The sequence below is a fragment of the Dermacentor andersoni genome, chromosome 9 (genome assembly GCF_023375885.2).
Source record: "Dermacentor andersoni chromosome 9, qqDerAnde1_hic_scaffold, whole genome shotgun sequence".
NCBI lineage: Eukaryota > Metazoa > Arthropoda > Arachnida > Ixodida > Ixodidae > Dermacentor > Dermacentor andersoni.
Window position 1 is genome coordinate 125,803,980 of NC_092822.1, and position 14,295 is coordinate 125,818,274.

Consider the following 14,295-nt stretch of genomic DNA (forward strand, 5'->3'; position numbering starts at 1 on the left):
AATGAACTTTTGAACTACTGTCCATATTGCGTACACTTCCGCTGTGTAGACAGAGGCATGCTGAGGTAATCGAATACAGTGTCCAATCATACACTGGTAACGCTGAAGAGACCGTGGAACATTTTTATTCAGAATTTTTGACCTGCAGTAAAGATGTAGTCGTAAGATGGAAACATGTTGGTGAGTGCAATGGCGATTGTACGCGGGGGCTGGTGAGAAGCAGACGACAAGTGTGGCCCTAGCTGTAAAACAGTAATATTTTATGTATCAAGGCGATGTTTCTGCGGTTTATGTTTTCTGCGGTGTTGAATATTAATGTGGCGAACTGGACGTATTGGTACATATTTGAAAAGGCGGCAGCGCTAAAAAGAAAGACACGGATGCAGACAGGACGACAGGGACGAGCACTGAACTTAGAACACCATGACTTTGAATGGTTCACGAAAGTATACATGCTGTCCGAGCCAGGGGCTATCATTGGCGCATGCGTAAATATGCCAGCTCTTTGTCTGCATGGGTGATGGCGACCATGCTTAGAAAGACAGAAAGCTGAGCTAGTTGGTAAGGATTCATTATGCAAAAAAGGTGAGGCATGCAGACAGGACACAAGAGAAGAGAAGTGGACAACATGAACTCAGGCATTTGTATTGGCTCAAAAGTTGCCCCTATTCTTAGCGATATTTATCTGAGTAAGGTTGACAGCTGCTTAGAGAAAGCCTTAGGTGATTGCATTATTCAGATGTTTCGTTACGTTGATGATTACCTGATTTTCTGCAATAGGGAAGAATTCGATTCCGCTGCTACCTCAGTAAGTGAGCAATTTAACCTTTATGGAGAAGGACTTAAGTTTAGCAAGGAATTTCCTAAGCAACGCGTAATTCAGTTTCTAGACATTTCCTTGGTCTTCGAACAAAATCACGTTTGTTGGCAGTACTCCCCAAGATCTTCGAAGCCGTTGTTAAACTTTCAATCCAAGCATTCCAAAGTAGTAAAAAACGGAATTGCCATGTCCTGCCATAAGTCTTTTCTCACCAGATCCTGCATGCACAAAATGAGCGCCAGTTTTAATGCACAGGTCTGGCACCTATCAGAAGCAGGTTATCCTAGCGTAGCAGTGGCCACTGTGGCTGAACACCTAAAGAGTCGGTTTTGAGGGGGACGGACGTGATTGCAGAAAGCAGTAATAGCAAAAAAAGAGCAGTGGCTATTCCGCACATTCATTCAGTATCGCAGATGCTTAAGAAAGTTGCAAGTAGATATGATGTTAATGTTGCTTTCACTGCTCCCAATAAGCTAGGTAAGATATGTGCTGCCATGCGGAGGAAAAAGGAGCAGGTAAAAGGCAAAAAAAGAACAGATATTTGTCCAGTGAAGCACAATAAGAACAACAGTTTTACTGACTGTCCTATGGCTGTGGTTTATAAAGTTCCCTTTAGCTGTGGCCAGTTCTATGTAGGGCAAACGGGGCAGTGTATCAATCAGAGGCTAATGGAACATAAAAGGTCGTTAACCGGTGGATCGCCTTCTAATCTTTCCCTACATTGCCAAGATTGTAACTGCACGCCAGAGTTAGATGAATGCGCGATATTGTACACGCACAAGAATGAAGATATGCGTCTTATGGTAGAGGCATGGCATATCTATAATGATGGAAGTGCGTGCATGAGTCAGCCTTCGATTACTTTACACAAGGAAGAGATTAAGTGCCTTGACAACTATCTCTCACGTAGGCCGGCACATGTACCCGACTGACACGTGGTGATGCCACTCCAGAGCTTGCGCAGATGAGTTTTGTGTCTTCTTTCTTTCTTTCGCCTCAGTGCTCCCCTCAGTTGATGGTTGGCATTTGTGTTGTCCACTTCACTTCTCTTCTCTTGTGTCCTGTCTGCACGCCTCACCTTTTTTGCATAATGAGACCATGCTGATACGTCCCTCCCCAAGTCTAGAGCTCCGTTCAGATTCTGCGATTTCTCGTGTCAGATGCGTTGTGCTGCTCTTGATAAGGAAGTATTGTCAAGGTTGGGCAAACAGTACTTGCCGATCACCACATTCATCGTCATAATCATCAACTATCATCATCAGCAATCACTCAAGCATCGTCGACTTTCCCAGCTGGCTCGTTTGTGCTCCTCGGTGCATACGCTCAAATGCCTAAGAAGTGCATTCATCATCATGTTATTTCACAGCTGGCTCCGTTGCCGCTCATTATTCCAGAATAAAATTTAATTTCTCTCCTGTCATCATAATGGGGAGGCTGCGTTAAATTTCTTTTTATTTACGGTGTTATGAACCATTGCTTAAGAGAGCATGAGTCATTCATTGTCTTACGTGACGGACACATTTATTAACAGGGGTGACAAGAGAATGTGTGTGCATACCTATCACCACGATGACCACCAATCAGGACAATAAATATGTTCGTACCTTTGTTCAAAATTCTGTCACCTCTGTGTCGTGTGCTAAACAGCTTCGCTGGTCATCCACCTTCACTGAGTGGAATGGCTCATTTTTTTTAGCCAACCCGAGCTAATTGGTAGGCAATGCCAGTACTCCATTCAATTAAGTGCGCCCCCAAAAATAAGGCGCTGTCGCAGTGCAGTGGCCCCTTTAACCTTGCAGCGAGGGGTGCAGCACGGCACACCACAACCAGCACCGCCTGCACATTTTCTTTATGGTGCTGTGCACCTTTCCCGTAACAAACTTTCACTCTTTCTATCGTAAAATTGCCCTTCACCAAACAATCACATGCCTGACACCTATGGTGACCCCAATACCGACCGCTTTATTGGCAGCATTTTTACTGGCATCTCAGAAGAGCTAGGAACAGTGAACACATCGAGCACACATCATCTCCCATCAAAGATGCCTATTTTCAGCCTACCCTAGCTAAGAAGATTTCCAAGCAATAACATTATCTCAAAATGCCTGATTAAACAATTTACCTCATTCTGAGGTGCCAACATTTTCTTCCCCCTAAAAATTGAGCCAAAACTGCTTTCACAGTTCAAGTATGCTTTACTGCTTAGCATGGCTTAATTGCGGCGAAGCTGACGTTAAGAAACTGGCCACTAATGTGCAACAATTATTATACCTTGCCCATTTTTCTTGCTAACCAATTGAGTGCTTATTAGATTTCTAGCTTGTTTAAGAGCTTTACTTTTATCACTACATCAGTTTTCTGCTTCCGACACACAAAGTGGGCGCACACTTGATGCAGGGGCGTGTTAGAATCGGAGAAATACTGCCACATGAATCAGCGGTATGCTCTAGTGTATTTTCTGCACATTGTTTCATTTGACCTGCCAGATAATTCGATGAATTTTGTCAGTCCCGTCAGAGTTGAATTAAGAGAAGTTAATTGCATGTGGGTTGTGTTGATTGTGTTGTGTTGGTTGTGTTGCGAGGCTTGTGTTGGCTAATGCTCGGCGAGGCTTCGCCTAAAACGTGGATATGGCTGCACAAATAATGCTGTTTTGTTCTATTTCATCAATGGTACAACCGGCAAAAACGCTGACAGCAAGGGGGCTATACTAATCCAGGTACAACCAAACTAGGAAGGCCCACTAAGCTTCAACAAGACACTCCCTCACCACAACAGGAATTGGCCTCCCTGGTGCAGTATTCAGCCACTACCTCCCAAATGACTCATTTGAGTAACCAATGGCCCTCAGTCCCCAGCAGCTGCGGAGCACCTGACCAAGGCAGTGGTCAGACCTGTAATGCAGCAGAAGGTGCTAAGAATCTCTGGGTCTGGACAGGCCGCCAATGGAAACTAACCCTTGCAAGGTTCAACACGCTAACCCTCTCGAGTGAAGCTATCTTAGCTGCATTCTTTGAGGAAATATCAGACATGGTTTGGGCTATTATCGGCCTTAGTGAGATCAGAAGAACTGGTGAGGCTTACACAATGCTAAATAACGGCCATATCCTCTGCTATGGAGGTCTCCCTGATAAAAAGCAACACGGGTAGGATTCCTAATCCATAAGGACATAGCGGGCAACATTGATGAATTCTACAGCATCAACGAGAGGGTGGCAGTAGTCGTAATGAATGAATGTATGGTGTTTATTGGCGCAAGGGCCAGGTATGGCCAAAGAGCGCCAAGCCAGTGTTGATGAGTTTGCAGTGGAGTTATGACTTCTATGAAGTTGATGAGACGTGGCTGTAAAGGGGCCTTAAAAATCGTCGCTCTAATGTGCATAAAGTCTATGTGTAATAAGATTATGGCAATGAGAAAAGACGTGTACAATGAGCATTAAGGTGCATTACGAAATAATATTACATAAAAATGTATAAGATTCTAAAATTCACTAGAGCACCACGGCCTCGTTAGAGCCTTTGAGACACAAGGGCCTAGAGGCATGTGCTATATAAAAGATCTATCACAGCGGCATCCTCTGGAAAGAGGATGCGCTACGAGTTTAATGGGCTTATTACATGTAGGCTTATTTACATGGATTATTACATGTAGGCTCATGTCGGGTACATGTAGGCATGTAGGTTTAATGGGCTTATTACATGTATTACATTTTCCCTCTTTTGCATTGAAGTCACCCATTACTACCATGTACCGAGTTTGCACTTTTCTCATCGCTAATTCAACATCTTCATAAAACTGATCTACTTCCTCATCGTCCTCACAGGATGTTGGAGCGTAGGTTTGTACTACCTTTAATCTATACGTCTTATTGCAGTAGTCGTAATCAAACTCAATACGACGTATAGATTAAAGGTAGTACAAACCTACGCTCCAACATCCTGTGAGGACGATGAGGAAGTAGATCAGTTTTATGAAAATGTTGAATTAGCGATGAGAAAAATGCAAACTCGGTACACGGTAGTAATGGGTGGCTTCAATGCAAAAGAGGGAAAAACGCAGGTGGGCGAACAGGCAATCGGCAACTACAGCATCGATTTTAGAAACGCTAGAGGAGAGATGCTGGTAGAATTCGCAGAAAGGAATAAGCTGAGAATAATGAACACCTTTTTCAGGAAACAGCAACAGAAAGTGTAGCTGGGAAAGGCCTAATGGTGAAACAAGAAATGAAATTGATTTCATACTTTCCGCCCATCCCGGCATCGTGCAGGACGTAGAAATGATAGATAGGGTAAAGTGCAGCGATCATAGGTTAGTGAGGGCTAGGATTCACCTCAATTTGAAGAGAGAAAGAGTGAAATTGGTCAAGAAGAAACAGGTCAACTTAGATATAGTAAGGGTAAAAGCAGGCAAATTTAGGCTGGTACTTGCAAACAAATACGCAGCCTTCGAACAGAGAGATGATGACGATGACATAGAGGTATTGAATGAAACTGCAACGAGGCTGGCTTCAGAGACAGCAATTGAAGTGGGAGGCAAGGCACCAAGACAACCAGTAGGCGAGCTCTCCCAAGTAACAAAGGACCTAATAAAGAAATGACAAAAAATGAAAGTGTACAACTCAAGAGATAAGATAGAATTCGCGAAACTGTCAAAACTGATCAACAAAGCGAAAATAAGTGATATTAGAAATTATAACGTGAGAAAGACTGAAGACGCCATAAAAAATAGATGCAGCCTGAAATCAGTGAGAAGGAAACTTGGCATAGGACAAACCAAGATGTATGCATTGAAATATAAGCAGGATAATATCATGAGAAATCTCAAAGGTATAATAAAAGCAGCAGAAGAATTCTATACTGACCTGTACACTACCCAGAGGACTCAGGAGTAATGTATTTCAAACAATAATGAACAGTATACAGAAACTCCTCCTATAACTAGAGATGAGGTCAGAAGGGCCTTGCAAGGCATGAAATGGGGAAAAGCGGCAAGGAAAAATAGACTACGAGTCGATTTAATCAAAGACAGAGCAGACATAATGCTTGAAAAACTAGCGGCCCTTTATACGAACTGTCTATTGACTTCAAGCATCCCAGATAACTGGAAAAATGCAAAGATTATACTAATCCTCAAAAAGGGAGACGTTAAAGAATTGAAAAATTGTAGGCCCATTTAGCTTACTTCCACTATGATATCAAATATTCACCAAGATAATATCCAATAAAATAAGGGCAACACTGGACTTTAGTCAACCAAGGTAACAGGCAGGTTTCAGGAAGGGATACTGTACATTGGATCCCATCTGTATCATCAATCAGGTAATCCAGAAATCCACAGAGTACAATCAGCCTCCCTATACGGCTTTCATAGATTACGAAAAGGCATTTGATTCAGTAGAGATACCAGCAGTCATAGAGGCATTACGTAATCAAGGAGTACAGGACGCTTATGTAAATATCTTGGAAAGTATCTGCAGAGATTTCACAGCTACCTTAATTCTCCACAAGAAAAGTAAGAAGATACCTATAAAGAAAGGGGTCAGAGAAGGACACACAATCTCCCCTATGCTATTAACAGCGTGCTTGGAAGAAGTATTCAAGCTATTAAACTGGGAAGGCTTAGTAGTAAGGATCAATGGTGAATATCCCAGCAACCTTCGATTTGAGGATGACATTGTCCTGTTCACCAACACTGGGGACGAGTTACAACAAATGATTGAGGACCTTGACAGAGAGAGTATAAGAGTGAGGTTGAAAATTAATATGCAGAAGATGAGGATAATGATCAATAGCTGGGCAAGGAAAAAAGAGTTCAGGATCGCCAGTCAGCCTCTAGAATCTGTGAAGGAGTACGTTTACCAAGGTCTACTAGTCACAGGGAACCCTGACCATGAGAAGGAAATTCACAGAAGAATAAAAACGTAGACATATGTCGACGTAGAGCATAAGACGTGGGAAGAGGCTTTACCATGTGACCTTCGTCTATAACACTGCTGTACCGGAGACCATGCAGTTTACACTGTTTGAACTTATGTAACTTATGCCCGGGCGCCGTGTCACGTCAACACTTGATGCCATGCTGCTTGTGGCTGATAACAGCCCGACCAGCAAGCACGTGGAAGTCGTTACAAAGAACCGAAGAAGCATGCCAACTGCTCAGCATCGTATCCAGAGCCAGCAGTGTACTGACATCCTTCTATACAAACCATGGTCGACATGACGCTCATTACAATACCGGCAACTGCGTGTGGGTCTGGACGCCCATCCGCCATCGTGGACTCTCGGAAAATTGCTGCACCAGTATTTTGGTCCCTACAAGGTTACATGCTGCCTCAGTGACCTACTAAGTCATCCCCTATAGTTTTGCAACCAGTGCGCTCCGTTGTTGTCCACACACTAAAGTTCATGTTGTACTCATGAAGCCACACTATATGCAACCGTGAATGCCCAGATTGCACCTCAGGAGCTCCATTTCATACCGGCAACTACTCTAAAAGAAGTTTTTGATGCGAACAATCCCTTTTCGCATGGGGGGCAATTGACAAAATGATGTGGGCATTCCACACCGTGGAAAAAGCGCACGCGCAAAGGTCTGCGCCCTGAGAGATGATGAAGCGCATTGGCTGCATGCTTTCCTTCTTGTCCGTCACTAAAAAGACAGCGCCTATTTTGCCAGCCTCCGTCATCAGGCTTTGTTGCAATATCATTGTCTGGTGCGCTAACGACAATACAGGAGAACAAGTCTACAGGAAGGCCTCAATATCGTAGAAGCGCAGCCTACGTAGCTCGACGGAGAAGTCACAAGTGCATCGTAGTCATCAACTCAAACCGCAACATGATGAACCAAATTACCAAATACAAACCTGGCCTCAAGAAACACCAACTAACTAAAATAATAAAGGCAACTATTTATTCCAGAATTATGTATGCATATCCGTACTTGCGTCTTGTCAAATCGCAACAAAACAAACTAGAAGCCACGATTCGCAGGTGCCATAGAGTACAGCTTGGAGTTCCATCCTATCGCAAGAACTCTCACAAATCATCAAGAAACACAACATGCCAGGAGGAAAAACTCACGAGCACTTAGAAGCTCAACATCATCGACTATGACGCCTGCCAAAAATCGCGCTATCCTGAGAAACGTGGGACTCGACATCTGCCTTATGTCCAGTCAGCTCCACCACCATGGAACACTATCTCGAACGCCAAGGTGCCGCCGACAATGCCGCCAAAGCACTAGCCCCGTTACCACCGCCACAGCCTGTTAGCGCTGGTAGCGTCAACGGTGAGAGCACACCCACGAAACGCGGCGTTGCTTGCGCCTGACCAGAACTGCAACCCAAGTTGGACAAGATTAAAAGTACGCTGTCTGCAATTAAGGAGAGCCTCCGCTTCCTCGGAGAGAATATGGCCCACATACAGTCCACCCTCACGGTCCACGTTAATCGGTTCGGGACAGTCGAACATTATCTCGAAAATGTCGTAGCCCCCGCCATTGCCGCGGGTAAGCCTGTCTCACCACAACACCCCATGCCCACTCCACCCCCACAAGCGCCCCCCTTCCAGCCATCGGGAGGCGGGAGTCTGAGCCGAACCCCACAAGCATTATGATGGCCAGGCCATCATGATGTTTGAGTAGGATATGCTCAGCCACCTTAACCACGCACTTCGTGCGTGGTTAATGTGGCCAAGCATGTCGTACTCAACAGGGTCGGCCGGTATCTCGAAGACGAAGACTGTTTCCCACACCACATGATAGGCTTCTGACCTGGGCTCTCGACGCAGGAAACGATGCTTCTCCTGAAACGCCAGATCATAGATGCCGGGACCACTTGGGGCACCCGTGACATACTCAGCCTTGACCTGGAGAAGGCTTTCGTTAACATCGAGCACTCTGCAATACTCAAGGCGATCGTGGACCTAGGTGCCGGTTCTGAGAATTCGTCTGCTCCTTCCTAACCTGTCACAAGGCCGTGCTCTGTGCCGGAGACCTTACGTCGAAAGAAGTCGAGGTCGGACAGCGTGGCACCCCCCAGGGCTTTGTCCTCTCGCCAATGCTGTTCAACCTGGTGATGAGTGGGCTCTCCGAACACTTCTCAAAGTTACAAGGCCTCAACCATATGGTATACGTGGACGACATCACCATCTGGTGCTCTGCGGGGTCGGACAGCTTTATCAAATCCGCTCTGCAGGAGGCAGTCGAAACCGCTGAGTCCTACCTCGACCATACAAGCCTCAAGTGCTCCTCCGCCAAATCCTGTTGCTGTACTGTCCAAAACGACACGGCAAAACACCTAAGGGGTGGAAACCCCTTGCCGAGCGCTACATCACTGTCCGCACCACAGACGGTCGCCCCATCCACAGGGTCGACTCTAACCGAGTACTGGGAATGATAATCGAGGCAGGCAGATCAAACATCCAAACAGTCCACAAGCTGACGATAGAGACGGATAACACAATACGTCTCGTACGCAGAGTCGCCAACCGTCACCACCGCCTCAAAGAAGACAATCTCCCACGTCTCATTCACGCGTTCGTCCTATGTCACTTTACCTACATCACAGCAATGCACAAGTGGAAACAATTGGAGCGTGACAAGCTAAATACACTCATCCAAAAAGTAGTGAAGTGGGCCTTCAGGCTCTCGATCACAACGCCGACATATCCACTCCTCGAGCTCAGGGTGCACAATACGCTCGAAGAGCTCACTGAGGCTCAGGAGAGAGTGCAGATGATACGACTAACGACAACCAAGATGGGCCGTTACATCTTGCGCGAGCTTGGCTACTTCCCACCGAACACCCAGGATCCACCGGAGTTTACACCGGTTCCCCGCGAGCTTTGTGACCTGATCATGATTGCACCCATTCCGTGACACGTACATCTGGAATACGTCCAGGAACCTAGCCCGGGCAACCGCATTCCTCAAACACATGGACAAGAAAGCGGACGACATCGCTTTCATGGACGATGACGCCTACCTATGCAAATGAGCCTTCGCCACGGTAGCGATCTCTTCCTCGCAGCGGACCCTAAACGCCGCCATGTACTCACATGCAACCCCTAGGTGGTGGAGCAAGTGGCCATAGCCCTGGCAATGCTCGACGACAAGTGAAAGATAATATTCAGTGACTCGAGACCGGCCATCAAAGCACTCGAGAGAGGAGTCGTCTCCAACGAGGCGTTACGCATCCTCCACGGCACTGATCAGAGCACCCTCAAGCTCCACACCGCCCACCTGGGTCGGATCCTGGGTGCCCCACCCAACCTCAATGCCCAAGACGCTGCCTGCGCGTGTGCTTACTGACTGCACCGTCACCCCCAGGCAACCACGTCTCGATGAGTTGGAGGTGAACAGGGACGCCCCAGTAACGTACAATGAAATCACTAAACACTTTTACTTGGGTCGACGTCTCTTTCCACACTCGCACCCCAAACTAAACAGGCCGAGGGCGCTTGTTACAAACCCATACCTATCCAAACCTTGCCACGTTACACATCATCTACCCGAACGTCTGCCTCGACGATGCGTGCCCCTCGTGCGGGGTCATGGCAACATTCGCACACGTGCTCTGGGAGTGTAGAAACACTCCACCCAACTCTACCTTGGACAAGTGGGAGAAGACCCTACGAAGCCCGCTCCTACAAGACCAGCAATGGGCCATCCAGCAGGCTCGCACAGCGGCCGCCAGGTATTCCCTGTAGATCCCTGTGTGGGAGACACCCACTGCGCCATAGAGAAAGAAATTCAACAAGAGGGGACACTCGGCGAAAACTGGCAACAGGAAACACATCATGCCTAGTGTCAACCCCATCCGTTAGTTGACGCGAGAATCGGAAAAAAAGAATGTGAAATGAACTTTTAGATGTTTTTTTTTATTATTCTTTCCCGCTAAAGCTGAAAAGTTTTGTGTATAAATGAATTTATACTTCATGACTTATTTTTCTTGCGTCACTTAGCAACAAGCTAGCGGCACGCCAGACGCGCCATATGCCTGCGTCATTCGCCAGACATGCCACCGAAGCGAGCGAGGCCGGCTTCGCATGTGAAGCTCGCCTGCTCTTTTGGATGTAGCCTGTTTGTCGGGCTCCCGGTGTTTTCTTGCGTTCCGTCTGCATTTCGACACAGCACTGCTGCACTACTAGACTACAGCAAGGTGAGGAATTCTGTTTGAAGTCTACGACACACTTCAAGCACATTTAGGCTTACCGCACAAAACTGAACCTATATAGTGATGCAGTTATCGAAAAACAGCTCCGCCAACCAGGCCTAGTTAATTTCAGTTAATTACTCGTACTGGGAAATGTTTGCAATGCTTTCTATGAGCCCAAGCATTATTATAACCTATTTCGGTAGTTTTTGGGCACGGGCGCTGCATCTGGCTTTGTGACAAAAAGCATGTCCACCGTGTGACGCAGTTTCGCGCGTACTGAATCTTACCGGGACAAGTTTTGGCGCTTTCTCTGACCTCAGACATTATTGTAACTAATTTCGTTACTTTTTGGGGTAGTCTTCAAGCACAGTGGCCGCGCTCGGTGTAGTGGCGCAGTTAGCGAAAAGCAGCTCGGCTGTATGCTGCACTTAGTTTCGTGTGTGCTGAATCTTACTGGGAGACGTTCGCGACGCATTCTCTGACCCCAAAAATTATTGTAATCCATTTCGTAACTTTTTGGGATACTATTGAGGCATGCTCGCCGTGGCTGGGGTTGTGAAGCTGATTTCGGTACTCACGCTTGTCAAAAACGCGACGAACGATTGCCAAGAGTGATAACAGGGGGAGTGTGTTGCTTGCACCGGCAGGATGCGTAAAAGATAACGCCGAGGAACTCAAGAACTTGACATTTCTGTCTTCTGAGCAAATGAAAACAGGTTTTGCACCTACTAATTTGTCTTGAGTGCGACTAGAAGGCATTCTGCGAGTGTGTAACATGGTCTGGCTAAGAGCCTGTGTCATAGCCACCTCTGTGTACTTGGCGTACCATCGTGTCGACTGAGACCAAGTTGTCTTGGAAACGCACAGTCACCCTTGTATTTGTGCTCTTAAAGTGCAGGAAATAATGCCCGGCAAGGGAGGGATGCTTGAAAATCGGATGTTTTCTTCAGATTTTATGGCACTGTTTGGGAGGAGTCTATTTGCTACGAAATGTATGTAAAAGTGAATTTATCTGTAATGCTGCTCATTCCCCACTTACTCACGTTTTGCCTCTACACACAATATTTCTGTTAGGTCAATATACCAGAATGATACATGCTTGTAATTTACTTTTTTTTTCAGCTTATGGCATCTGGTTGAGCTTCATACGGCGACTGCTGCTTACCTGGTGCCACAACTTTGTATGAATGCACAAGAAGACCGGAACGAGCATTTTTTAGAGCAAAATAAACATTGCATCATTTCAAAAGATGTCTTGCATTTTTAAAAAAAATGAAATTGCACTTGACACAGATTTGGTGGAGGCGTGTAAAAATCGTTCGCAATCATTTTTACTAAATAATAAGATGATTCCGCTCAAGGCCGCGGGTAATTCAGCAGTAGAAGTGGAAAAAAAATAAATAAATGCTGCGCCGATCAGTGGAGCCGGCATGGTGTGTACCAGCTGGCGTTCAAAACGTGAGCGCCAAAAACCGAAACCAGAAGGTGTTAATACCATCTGCTTGGTGCGCTACAGTCGATTCGGCCGCTAGGCTCTATAGGAGTGTCCGCTCTTGTTGAATCTCTTTCTCGTGTTATCCTGCACGTTTGTTCGCTTTTCAGAAGGGTTTTTCAACATTTTTTAGAGTTTGACAGCACCCACAACACTCATGGGGGGTGTCAATAGTCTATGGAAGTGCTGCTGTTCCATTCGCGAGGGCACCCCCAGAGCGGCGGAGCTTGCAGGGAGATAAATAGTTCAAGGAAGAGCAGACACCACTCACGTGTTTCTATTTCCCTGTAGCTCTTAGCCATTGTTTTAGCATAGAGACGCGTTCGACTCGACTGCCAGCTACGTGCTACTTCCATGCTTCCTCAGTTGTCATGCGCGCTCCAGGCCCGCTAAACATTCGGCCCTCATTCACAGCAGCGTTCAAGAGGGCTGCCATCCTTTACGCCGAAGAAACGAATCACAGCGGAGCAGGCCATAAGTTTGATGCTCCTGAATGGGTGGTGCGAGAGTGGCGACTGCAGTGAAGCAAAATTTTCACCTGTGACAGCAAGCGAAGAGTTTCCCACGAGCCGAAGTCAGGACACTTTCCGGAGCTGTAGACCAAGCTTGCGGGGTATGTCGCTGAAATGCGTGATCAGTCCCTGCCATTGAAGTGCAACACGGTCATGAAACAAGCCCGGATCTCCACCTTTTAAGGACCTGCTCCACCATGAGTACAACGAGTGGCTGGCAGCAAAAGACCGCGAACTTATGCCAACCGGACCTGTCAAAAGAGCCTTCCTGATGGCTGCATGTGGTTGGGTGCATTCAGCGTGGGCTGCTGTTCCTCAAGATGTCGTAGTGCGGTCGTTCGCCAAATGTGTAATTTCGCTGGACAACGACGCGCTGTGGGATTGTAGCAGCAATGACAATGGCAGCACTAGTGAGGATGCTGGCACAAGTGAAGACGAGTAGTCCAGTGGCCATGCCATCTACTAATAAATTTTTGTTATCGAATCGTGCCCTCGGGTATGCTCTTTCTTTCTTTCTGTCAGGCGATATGGGGGGGGGGCCGACTTACAATCGTGTAAATACGGTACAACGTAAACACCAAGCAAGTAGGTTCAACTCGTTGACATTTGTGCAATTGTGTCACTGTTTCGCTGCTGCTTGGTGAAGGCATTTTAGCGTAAAGAAGATCAACACAAATAACACAAGGGAACGGGCATCACAAGCATCAGTGATGTCCGGCCTCGTGTTTGTCTTCTTAAAACTACAGCGCCTTCACTGAGTATCAACCAACTAGCCCAATTATATTAAGTAGGTGTTATTTGCTGTTGTGACATCCACTGACCCAAGATGGCACCAAAGAGGTTCACTGAAGAGTGGCACACACCTAGTGGCACATAGCCAAGTCAAAGAGGTTCGCCAATAAGCAGCCTCTACCCGGTGGCACATATTCATGGACTACACAATCTTTAGGATCAGCCCATGAAAATTCTCAGATACTCCACAAAAACTGGCTTAGAATGTCGAAAACACTTGACAGCGCTAGAGAATGGGGACTGAACTGTAGCAAGCATGTGACGCCCCCTAATGCATAATGTTCGTTCGCCGCCAGGCTCGGTGGCCTGCTAAGCTCAGCAGGCAACATTGGTCGCCGCACCGCAATAAACACCGACGAGCACGGCTGCTCGGCGGTCAGTCATTGTTCAGCACCACCACACTGCGGAGCCTCCGTCTATCAGAGGGTGCCCGAGCCCTCCCTTGTTCACGAACCCGGGTGGATCGTGACACTGGCGACAAGTGGTAGTACTTGCAGTCGCTGTGGTGGTGCCCACTCCTAC

General features: G+C 46.8%; 1 protein-coding gene across 4 annotated transcripts in view; it reads right to left on the reverse strand.

The window, feature by feature from the left end:
• The window catches only part of LOC126529733 (TBC1 domain family member 25-like), a 170,594-nt gene that overhangs the window by 55,729 nt on the left and 100,570 nt on the right, over window positions 1-14,295 (reverse strand). The window contains exon 1 of one of the 4 annotated variants that reach the window (XM_050177237.2): window positions 10,429-10,518. The exons of the other annotated variants lie outside the window; for them this stretch is intronic. The gene's annotated coding sequence lies outside the window, so the exon portion shown is untranslated. Of the gene's footprint in view, window positions 1-10,428; window positions 10,519-14,295 lie in introns of those variants that run through there. 4 annotated transcript variants of the gene reach the window in all.